This window comes from Coregonus lavaretus, assembly GCF_964263955.1.
Source record: "Coregonus lavaretus genome assembly, contig: HAP1_SCAFFOLD_172, whole genome shotgun sequence".
NCBI lineage: Eukaryota > Metazoa > Chordata > Actinopteri > Salmoniformes > Salmonidae > Coregonus > Coregonus lavaretus.
Window position 1 is genome coordinate 124,536 of NW_028156410.1, and position 12,272 is coordinate 136,807.

Consider the following 12,272-nt stretch of genomic DNA (forward strand, 5'->3'; position numbering starts at 1 on the left):
CAAATTATGGTGGAAAATAAGTATTTGGTCAATAACAAAAGTTTCTCAATACTTTGTTATATACCCTTTGTTGGCAATGACACAGGTCAAACGTTTTCTGTAAGTCTTCACAAGGTTTTCACACACTATTTTGGCCCATTCCTCCATGCAGATCTCCTCTAGAGCAGTGATGTTTTGGGGCTGTCGCTGGGCAACACGGACTTTCAACTCCCTCAAAGATTTTCTATGGGGTTGAGATCTGGAGACTGGCTAGGCCACTCCAGGACCTTGAAATGCTTCTTACGAAGCCACTCCTTCGTTGCCCGGGCAGTGTGTTTGGGATCATTGTCATGCTGAAAGACCCAGCCACGTTTCATCTTCAATGCCCTTGCTGATGGAAGGAGGTTTTCACTCAAAATCTCACGATACATGGCCCCATTCATTCTTTCCTTTACACGGATCAGTCGTCCTGGTCCCTTTGCAGAAAAACAGCCCCAAAGCATGATGTTTCCACCCCCATGCTTCACAGTAGGTATGGTGTTCTTTGGATGCAACTCAGCATTCTTTGTCCTCCAAACACGACGAGTTGAGTTTTTACCAAAAAGTTATATTTTGGTTTCATCTGACCATATGACATTCTCCCAATCCTCTTCTGGATCATCCAAATGCACTCTAGCAAACTTCAGACGGGCCTGGATATGTACTGGCTTAAGCAGGGGGACACATCTGGAACTGCAGGATTTTAGTCCCTGGCGGCGTAGTGTGTTACTGATGGTAGGCTTTGTTACTTTGGTCCCAGCTCTATGCAGGTCATTCACTAGGTCCCCCTGTGTGGTTCTGGGATTTTTGCTCACCGTTCTTGTGATAATTTTGACCCCACGGGGTGAGATCTTGCGTGGAGCCCCAGATCGAGGGAGATTATCAGTGGACTTGTATGTCTTCCATTTCCTAATAATTGCTCCCACAGTTGATTTCTTCAAACCAAGCTGCTCACCTATTGCAGATTCAGTCTTCCCAGCCTGGTGCAGGTCTACAATTTTGTTTCTGGTGTCCTTTGACAGCTCTTTGGTCTTGGCCATAGTGGAGTTTGGAGTGTGACTGTTTGAGGTTGTGGACAGGTGTCTTTTATACTGATAACAAGTTCAAACAGGTGCTATTAATACAGGTAACGAGTGGAGGACAGAGGAGCCTCTTAAAGAAGAAGTTACAGGTCTGTGAGAGCCAGAAATCTTGCTTGTTTGTAGGTGACCAAATACTTATTTTCCACCATAATTTGCAAATAAATTCATTAAAAATCCTACAGTGTGATTTTCTGGAATTTTTTTTCTTAATTTGTCTGTCATAGTTGACGTGTACCTATGATGAAAATTACAGGTCTCTCTCATCTTTTTAAGTGGGAGAACCTGCACAATTGGTGGCTGACTAAATACTTTTTTTCCCCACTGTATGCTATGGTTTGGGACAAAGGACGGTGAGAATAGCATATTTGAATTTGGGTCGGCTGTTCTCCGGGTGCCTGCAGACATCCATAAATTGAAGCTGGAATACTCTGATATAATAAACCTTTATGATCAAAGTACAGCGTCAGCGGATTTCCTTGTCCTCCACAGCATAATTAGCAACGTTTTCTCGACACAACAGTTCACAGATGAAATTTCACACAATCCTAACAATTTACATATGGATTTTTTTACGATCCTTACGATACGTACGTTCAACCTTTTGGCAGGTATCTCGCTCGATATAGTACTGTTGACCAATCACTGACAAAGGGGATCCGATCTGTAATAGATTATGGAAGTATAGCATATGGTTCGGCAGCCCGGACCTCACTGGAAAGGCTAGATGTCATACAGCGGCAAGGACTCAGAATATGTAGTGGGGCGTTTCGAACGTCCCCAGTGGCTGCATTACAGGTGGAGATGGGGGATATGCCATTGCAGATTAGGAGACAGCAGTTGGCAATGAATTATTGGGTCAACCTACAGGGACATGGGGTGTCTCATCCTGCGAAAGGGATTTTACAGGCATGCTGGGAACATGAGCGAAGACAGAACACAAGCTTTGGGTGGATGGGTAATACCAGGCGAAGGAGATGGGGCTGTATGGAAGGGAGTTTAGTCCAACGGTAGTTATTCCTATAAATCCACCATGGCTACTCCCGCCTCCAGTAGTTGATCTAGAAGTGTTGGAGAGACTACAGAAAGATAATCTGGCTGTATATACGGCAGAGCTGATGGCCATACTGCTGTTGGCCTTGCAGTGGGTGGAGGAAGCTAGCAGAGTAGTTATTTGCTCTGACTCATGTGCAGTGTTAATGAGTCTCCAGTCCTTTAGCTCACGTAGCAGACAAGACCTTCTTTATGAGGTGCTACAAACCCATGGCAGGATTAAACAGATGGGTATTCAGATAAGATTTACTTGGGTTCCAGCCAATGTGGGGGTGGAGGGGAATGAGGCAGTAGATGCACAGGCTAAACAAGCACTTAGTAGTGGGGATGTTGATGTTGTAGTGTCAATGAGCAAGGCAGAGGCAAAAAGACTGATATATACAGTGATGGGCACTGCGTTCATCCACCTCTGGCCTGCTGGCTCCCCTACCTCTGCGGAAGCATAGTTCCCGCTCAGCCCAGTCAAAACTGTTCGCTGCTCTGGCACCCGAATGGTGGAACAAGCTCCCTCACGACGCCAGGACAGCGGAGTCACTCACCACCTTCCGGAGACATTTGAAACCCCACCTCTTTAAGGAATACCTGGGATAGGATAAAGTAATCCTTCTACCCCCCCCCCCCCCCCCCCCCCCCTTTACTCCACATAACAGACTTCCTCTGTTTTAGGGGGCCCCTATTGTAATGCTTTCCAGATGCTTTCGCAAGCTGAGTCAACTTCCTCTAACACACCATTTGCAAACGTCAGCAAAATTGTAAACTGTTTAAATACTACACCCTGCTGAGGCCAGATAATACCGTGGGAGAAGGCAATAACAATTCACTGGAAATAATGTCATTGTATAAGACTGAGCAATATCATTTCAGGTGAAATTCATTGTTACTCATATACAGTGGGGAAAAAATTAGTCAGCCACCAATTGTGCAAGTTCTCCCACTTAAAAAGATGAGAGAGGCCTGTAATTTTAATCATAGGTACACGTCAACTATGACAGACAAATTGAGAAATTGTTTCCCAGAAAATCACATTGTAGGATTTTTAATGAATTTATTTGCAAATTATGGTGGAAAATAAGTATTTGGTCACCTACAAACAAGCAAGATTTCTGGCTCTCACAGACCTGTAACTTCTTCTTTAAGAGGCTCCTCTGTCCTCCACTCGTTACCTGTATTAATGGCACCTGTTTGAACTTGTTATCAGTATAAAAGACACCTGTCCACAACCTCAAACAGTCACACTCCAAACTCCACTATGGCCAAGACCAAAGAGCTGTCAAAGGACACCAGAAACAAAATTGTAGACCTGCACCAGGCTGGGAAGACTGAATCTGCAATAGGTAAGCAGCTTGGTTTGAAGAAATCAACTGTGGGAGCAATTATTAGGAAATGGAAGACATACAAGACCACTGATAATCTCCCTCGATCTGGGGCTCCACGCAAGATCTCACCCCGTGGGGTCAAAATGATCACAAGAACGGTGAGCAAAAATCCCAGAACCACAACAGTGTGTGAGACAAGCAGCAACAGTGTGTGAAAACCTTGTGAAGACTTACAGAAAACGTTTGACCTGTGTCATTGCCAACAAAGGGTATATAACAAAGTATTGAGAAACTTTTGTTATTGACCAAATACTTATTTTCCACCATAATTTGCAAATAAATTCATTAAAAATCCTACAATGTGATTTTCTGGAATTTTTTTTCTAATTTTGCCTGTCATAGTTGACGTGTACCTATGATGAAAATTACAGGCCTCTCATCTTTTTAAGTGGGAGAACTTGGACAATTGGTGGCTGACTAAATACTTTTTTCCCCCACTGTATGTATATATATTTTTTAAACCTCAATTGTATTATACACTGAGTCTACCAAACATTAGGAATATGTCACGAGATTTTCTATCTCTAATTCAACCTAAGCTTGAATCATTACCAGGGGTTGTAAGGCTCTGGTTTTAATCATAAGTGATTCAAGGTCCACAAACAGCAAGAATTATCTGTATTTTTATTCATGGAGAGCTCTGGTGCCAAAACCCATACACTCCTGTTTTATACCCCTTGACACACAAAGGCACTTTGCTCCGCCCACCTTTAGGAGGCTTTTTTTTAACCAGTTTTCTCAGTCCCCTTCACCCTAGAATATTTAGTCCCGCCCCCCTCTGTTAGTGGGTTGCCACTACATTATAATTATAACACAGTTTACACATTTATACTGTATTTGGGGTGAAAACCTTTAGTCATTATTCTTAAAATACAAATTAATCTAACAATCCACCCCTTTGACTACATTTCTTCACATTCAGGATAAATGTATTTTACAAGCATGATTAATCTCAGAGATCACGTCAGAACTAATAAACATTTCATCCAATTGCGGTCTTTCAGGGTCCAAATCCTCGTCATCCACTATGCCTGGAGGATCGTTTTTCACATTCCCCTGGTCAGAGTCCGGAGTCAGTCCATCTCTCATCATTGTTTAGATACTGCATTTCACCAACGCCTGACTCACCAATCCTCGGACACAGGGAACAAGACAACAACCACATAATACAAGAATACCCATACAAACACTGATGGCTCCTAAGATGGTGGCTGCTATGGTTTTCCATTTACCAAATATTTCATCAAACCACCCTATCCACGATGTACTAACTTCTGAGTTCTCAGTTCATTCTTCACTTAGTGCAGTTAATTCTGTAAGAGCTCTGGTGACTGTCCCATCCAGTGTGGTGTTGTTAGGGATAAATGTGCAACAATGGTTTATCATTCTATAGACAACGGCCCTTTCTGCCTGATCTAGAACCAACCTCTACTAAGTTATGAGCGGGATGGCGGATAATCGCTCGGAGATCCCCTTTAATGCATCTCTAGTCTGGTCAATAAATCGTTGTTGGTTGTAATAGATATAATTTATCCAATCCACATTTTTGTTTATTCTCACCCACCAGAAAAATGTTGTGGTAAAACCCTCCCATATTTGATTCATAGCTTTGTATTCATCTGGAACACCCCTGGGGATGCCTATACCATCTATCCAAATTGGGCTATTTCCTTCCTGACCTATATTTCTCCTCCTCCTGATTATTCTTCCTGTCACTGGTCTTTGATGACTAATTCTTACAGGTTTGGACCAACAATATTGGTGCACAAATACCCACCCATCCTTCTGGTAATGTCTGTCGAATGCTCCCTTTGTTAGTACATGCCCACCCTTATCAGTCAGAGGGATGGTAAGGTTCCTAATTTTTCCCCTCCCTTCCTTATCTAAATCAGTCACATTATTTATCTCTTTACAGCCATCAAAATCACCCAAGTTACGGGTGCCATTTCTATGTCTGTAACACTGGTATTTGCCAGGAGTTAAAGTGAATCTAGGTGGGCTGGCCGAGTAAGTCAACTTTGCCAGCCCAATCCCTGTGCAATTTGGCTCTTTTTGATTGGACCCCAGGTCTAACACACAGGGAAACATTGCCTTTGGCTTTGGGGCGGTCAACATTGTCGGTCGCCCAATGGAGCATGCATAACAATTGGTCTCCCCCAAGGCCCTAGCGGTGTACTTCATCCACTTTAACCAGAGATTCTCATCAGGGACCCCCTCCACTTTCCCTTGGTTCCATTCTTGGAGGAGAAAATCTTTCATAGTGGACAGGTTAGTCGAATTGTCTCTGTCATCCCTTGACTGATCTACTCGGTCTATTGCTATTAATGGATTAATGACAGTACCTGTGCCCTCCATATCTTTTGACTCCATCAAATGTAATCTTAGACAAGTATCCCGTCCGTATTCGTCCGCGCAAGCCCAGTAAGTTATTTTCATGTCCTCTTTAGTGACCTTTACTATTGTTACTACCATCTCCGTGGGGATGCCGTTATACCTTCTTATCCTCCATCTGGACGTCCAGCCCCCCCCCCCCCCCCCCCCCCCGTCTCATATCTCCGTCCCCCAGTATCTCTACATACCTGAGCCCAGGAACAATCCGCAGAGGGAGCTGAACATAAATACAATGGGATCTTATAATCCCACGTTGCTTGCTTATCCGTCCTGATAAGATCCCTAATCCCAATGTTGAATCTTACTCCACACCCTTCTCTGACTCCTATCTTGTAGATCACTCGTCCTTGACGGTCAGTATGTCGGGTCGCTCCCCTTTTATTTCTTAATAATGGTAAGGCCATAGCGTAATTGGTGCGAGGTGGTGGTGGATCTTGACATACCAAGACTATTGCCGAGACTATGATGCAGCTCAGGGTCACCCATATTCCCAAAAACCGCCAACCCTCTCCTGCCTTTAGTCCTTCTGCTTGGTACCACCCCATACTCACACCCTAAGAACACACTACAGTGATGATAGGTCGGGGTAGGAGATCTTCGTTGACAGAGGTGATCCCCGGACCTTATTGGTCCAGTTCTGCTCTCCAACTCTGTGTGTGTTTCAGTGGTGCTTGTATGTGGTCTTACCTCTTGCAGTGGGTAACATGGACTCAGGTTACTCTCTCTGCTATTCTAATGGCCAAGGCAGTGACCAATATAACCTGATAGGGCCCTTCCCAACAGGCCTCCTTCCAGTTATTCTTCTAGTGACTGGAGGCTCACCAGTCACCTGGTTAGATGGAGTGGGTCACCTTCTCCTTTAGTTCACCTGTGGGGCACAAAACCTCTGACATACGGGTGTGGTTAATAAACTATCTTCACACATGTTCAGATTAATCTAACAATTTCTGACTGCATTCTCTTTCTAGACTGTATCTAAATTTTTTATTTTTTTAAAAAGTATTTTGTCCTCTCCTTCATATATGATTTAATCCTACAATTAGCCTCTTCCCCCCTCTTGACACATAGTTCTGCTCATGTGTCAATATTACCACCTACCTAAACAATCCCTTAGGTAATTTATCAACCAATTGCCATGCCTTTCATTTTTGAGATTGTCTTTTGCTTCTTTATTGCTCCTCCCACTTCCTTTGTCTTTATGGCGGCTAAATTCGACTTTCATTCAGTTCAGAATCAATTAGTAATCCAATCAATCAATCTCTTATCTTGTAAAAACACTTATGTTTAGTTCAAACTCTGTTCTACCCCAGCTCTCCCGGGCTTGACCTGAAGACTGATTGTTGGACATGAAAAGTCCATATTTAGGTCACCTAAGTCTTCTGCCTAGCAACAAAGAATAAAAACCTCTATGTTCGTGATTAACCCAGTTATATCTAATAGCCCACCAAAAAAAAACCTCATCATCTTTAAATCACGACCAATGTCATATCCCTCTTTACTCTCTACCATTTGGGTAACATCCCTGATATATGTATAAAAAGCTAAGACTGTTTGGGAAGAGAGCAACAACATAAACTGTTCTTCCTCCTCAGAGTTCCAAATGATTTTACCATGGGCTGCCATTGTCTTCCCATAGATAAGATCACTTAATTTACCAGTATGCAGTACATAATGGAGTACCCAAGCTTTACAGCAGCCCCTCACCCTTAGCAACATTCCAATGAGATAAGCTAATCTCTTTCTCCTGGTTATACATTTTGTTAACCTTCAATTACCATCAGTAATCTAAAGATGGTAGTACACACAAAACATGATACAGATATCCCCAGTCCTAAACCATCAATAATGTTTGTATCAATCTAATTCCTCATAACTAATCCATAAAACCACTCAAAATTCCTCGAGTATCCAATGATTATTTAATTGATTACCCTAAATCTGCTACATGTGATCTCCTTTCAAATTATCCATTATCAATTATTTGTTCAACCCCCTAGGAAAATCTGTCCCCCTTTCTATTGTTCCTGTCCCCCCTGTAAATGTCATATTTCAGTTTTTAGCCAATACAATCACGGTTACATCAAATGTTCCCTCAGTTAATGGTATTTTCTCCCTAATATTTCATACTCTTCTTATTTCCCTAAATGATATTTAATCCCTTGCCTTTCCTCTACTATCCTTCTATCATTACTGAATCAATGATAATAACTGTAATAACTATCAATAATAATTGTAATAACTATTACAAATTATATTGTGCCCTTTTTCTGATAATGTTATAATTGTAGCCTATTCCATCACTTTAGTTTAAAATATACGTTTCTTTATAACAAATCCAGAACCCACCACAGGCTGGCGCTATTCCCCCAGCACAACAGCCAATGCCACTTGCTTCCCCGTAACGAAAATAAATTATCGTTCTAAAATTTACCAACTATTTGTATTTTCCCGCTAACCCATTTCAGTTCGCTATTCAATCTCTTTAACCGTTCTCTCTGATTCGGCCCCAATCAATAAAACAAATACTTGATATCGTTGATAAGCATACACTTAATGACATTCCTACCATCTGAACTATGTACTGTCTCTCACCTCTCCCCCCTTCTCCTGCTCCTTCCTACATTATGGGGGAGGCGCGGGGACCTTCCCTACAAATCTTCCTTCTTAGGAAATAATGTCATTCGTACTTGTAACATATTTTCATAGACCTATCTAGAATACTACTAAAGCTATCTAATGCAACTTTTAATACACGTAAAAACTCTCTCTCCCTACACCCCTTCCCCATTGAATAAGTGTGTCTTCCTAGTTACCCCCCAACCACGCCTCAAATATTTTATTCAGCATTTAACCAACCAAATACTAAGTAGTATCCGGTTATCATTCATACCAGCCGTTGAATTCCCTCATACACACAGATTTTACCTTATGCCATTCAAATGCCCAACACAACATAATAGTTCAATGGAACCCTCTATTGGCTCTCTACTATTTATACATTACTTCTATAACCACTTTAGTTATGGTCCGATTACCCATTAAACCTTATCACAAAACCGTATCACCTAATCAAACAACGGCACAACCTTAAACTCATATCGGCCGGCTGGTAGCCCAGTAACCAAGAGCACCGTTTCAGTAACCGAGAGGTCGCCGGCTCCAACTCCCGAGCTGACCAGGCGAAAAATCTGCCGATGTGCCCCCGAGCAAGGCACACAACCCCCACTGCTCCTGCAAGTCGCTCCGGACCAGAGCGTCTGCCAAATGACCAAACATGCAAATGTAAATATTCTCTACTTTCTCACTCATGACGTACGTCTACGTTTGGGTGAGAAAGTTCATACGTATTTATCGTTGGAATTTTATAGGTACCTCTCAAATAATCGCTTCGTGGTGTTTTTAGCCAATTCTTAATCGACACTAATCATTTTTTCAAACATTTTACCCGTTGAACCAAAAAATAGACTGTCCTATCTCCGACACTGCCCTTTCCTTTACCCCTGCAGTCACGATGGTTATGACCTGTTCTGTTACAGTATCTACACGGGGCCATACACCCTTGCCAAATATTCCTTTGTTACAGTAAAAGCACTTCCTCTCTCCTTCGCGCTTCAAAAAGACCCTCGCTGTCTCTAGCCCCTCCTTTCGCTGTTTTTTCAAATCCGTTCCACAGTTTACATGCATCTGCTTAATCATAACTTCTAACTTTTCCACATCGAGATGCCCAATAAATCCATACCTCTTCTCCCGAATGGATCCATAAAACATATTTCTTCGATCTCTTCCTAACATATATATTTTATGCCCCGTTAATTCTCGGACCTTTTTAGAATATTTCTTTCCCATGGTGGAAAAATAAGAAATCCCCCCGTTTAGTAATAATTCAATCCAGAATTATTTTCCTAGGAGCTATTATTAGTGCGTCTCTTGAGCCAATGTTATGATCTGCTTTTGTAATTAACCATTTAAAATTATCTAACCCCTAACCCAGAGTTTTTTTTTAAACTCCGGTTTCATGAAAAGAGTCAGATAACAATTTTTTCTCACGCGACTAATTCAGTCCCTCCTTGAAACAATTATCACGTATTCCGATGGATTCTCAAGTCTCACACGTACACAACATTATACAATCATTTGCTAACCCTATCCGTAACCTAGAGGTCGCAACTGCTCCAGTTTCATGAAACAGACAGAGTTATAGCAAATCCCCAGTTGTTTACGCGACTTTTGACCTGTTTAATGTATCCATAGCACACAACGAAAATTATCCCCCTTCCTGTTTATATCGTAACACTGTACCTCGTACAATCTCAATATTAACTAGTTTACATTGGTGATGGCCATTCACCTCGTGTCATTTCGGACTAGATTATTTTGGTAATAGCTATTTACCTAGGGTCAATTACGGACCCTCCTTCCTTCCATCATAATAATTATTACTTCCTTTGAGATTTTGGTAACTATTCTCTGCCCTTCACAATAATTACTATTCTTATACAAGTTCAAATCATTTCACCAAAACCCATGAATAAAAATTACTGACCTTTTCCTTGCAGTTTGGATTTAAATGCTTTTTCAAACTCGTTAACGTCTTTATCGTTCATAAGAGTAATCACCGGCCTGTTTATAACCTTAACGTCGAAGGCCAGGACTATTCTCCACGGATGCAATCATTCGCCCGTGCACGGTTTCGGTGTCCTTAGAACGACAAAGACGTTTTTAAGCTCCGCTCAAAGGACCACTCTGTCACGAGAAATCTATCTCTAATTCAACCTAAGCTTGAATCATTACCAGGGGTTGTAAGGCTCTGGTTTTAATCATAAATGATTCAAGGTCCACAACCAGCAAGAATGATCTGTATTTTTTTTCATGGAGAGCTCTGGCGCCAAAACCCATACACTCCTGTTTTATACCTCTTGACACACAAAGGCACTTTGCTCCGCCCACCTTTAGGAGGCTTTCTTAAACAGTTTCCACCTTCTCCTTCACCCTGGAATGTTTAGTCTCGCCCCCCTCTGTTGGTGGGTTGATACTACATTATAATTATAACACAGTTTACACATTTATACTGTATTTGGGGTGAAAACCTTTAGTCATTATTCTTAAAATACAAATTAATCTAACAGAATACCTTCCTAACATTGAGTAGCTTTCACCTGGATTCACCTGGTCAGTCTATGTCATGGAAAGAGCAGATGTTCTTAATGTTTTGTATACTCAGTGTATACCACATATGTATTAATTGTGAGTCATACTGCGTAGTATCAGATTCGGGGTCCATGGTTTGATCTCCAACCAGGCTGTTCCCAAATTACAGCATCCAGCTATGATATACAGAATACATGGATCATGTGAAGTGTGCACTGTATCATCAAGTTTGTAAATGTCAACACACATTAAAAAATAATATAATAATTCAACAAGAAGCCATTTGACAGGAAGAACATGATATTTACCGCCTAATGGAAAAATAAGCCTTACCATATAAGATAAGAAAGAGACTATACAGTCGTGGTCAAAGGTTTTGAGAATGACACAAATACTAATTTTCACAAAGTCTGCTGCCTCAGTTTTGATGATGGCAATTTGCATATACTCCAGAATGTCATGAAGAGTGATCAGATTAATTGCAATTAATTGCTAAGTCCCTCTTTCCCATGAAAATGAACTTAATCCTCCAAAAAAACATTTCCACTGCATTTCAGCCCTGCCACAAAAGGACCAGCTGCCATCATGTCAGTGATTCTCTCGTCAACACAGGTGAGAGTGTTGACGAGGACAAAGCTGGAGATCACTCTGTCATGCTGATTGATTTAGAATAACAGACTGTAAGCTTTAAAAGGAGGGTGGTGCTTGAAATCATTGTTCTTCCTCTGTTAACCATGGTTACCTGCAAGGAAACACGTGCCGTCATCATTGCTTTGCACAAAAAGGGCTAGTAAGATTGCACCTAAATCAACCATTTATCGGATCATCAAGAACTTCAAGGAGAGAGGTTCAATTGTTGTGAAGAAGGCATCAGGGCGCCCAAGAAAGTCCAGCAAGCGCCAGGACCGTCTCCTAAAGTTGATTCAGCTGTGGGATCGGGGCACCACCCGTGCAGAGCTTGCTCAGGAATGGCAGCAGGCAGGTGTGAGTGCATCTGCACGCACAGTGAGGCGAAGACTTTTGGAGGATGGCCTGGTGTCAAGAAGGGCAGCAAAGAAGCCACTTCTCTCCAGGAAAAACATCAGGGACAGACTGATATTCTGCAAAAGGTACAGGGATTGGACTGCTGAGGACTAGGGTAAAGTCATTCTCTCTGATGAATCCCCTTTCCGATTATTTGGGGCATCCGGAAAAAAGCTTGTCCGGA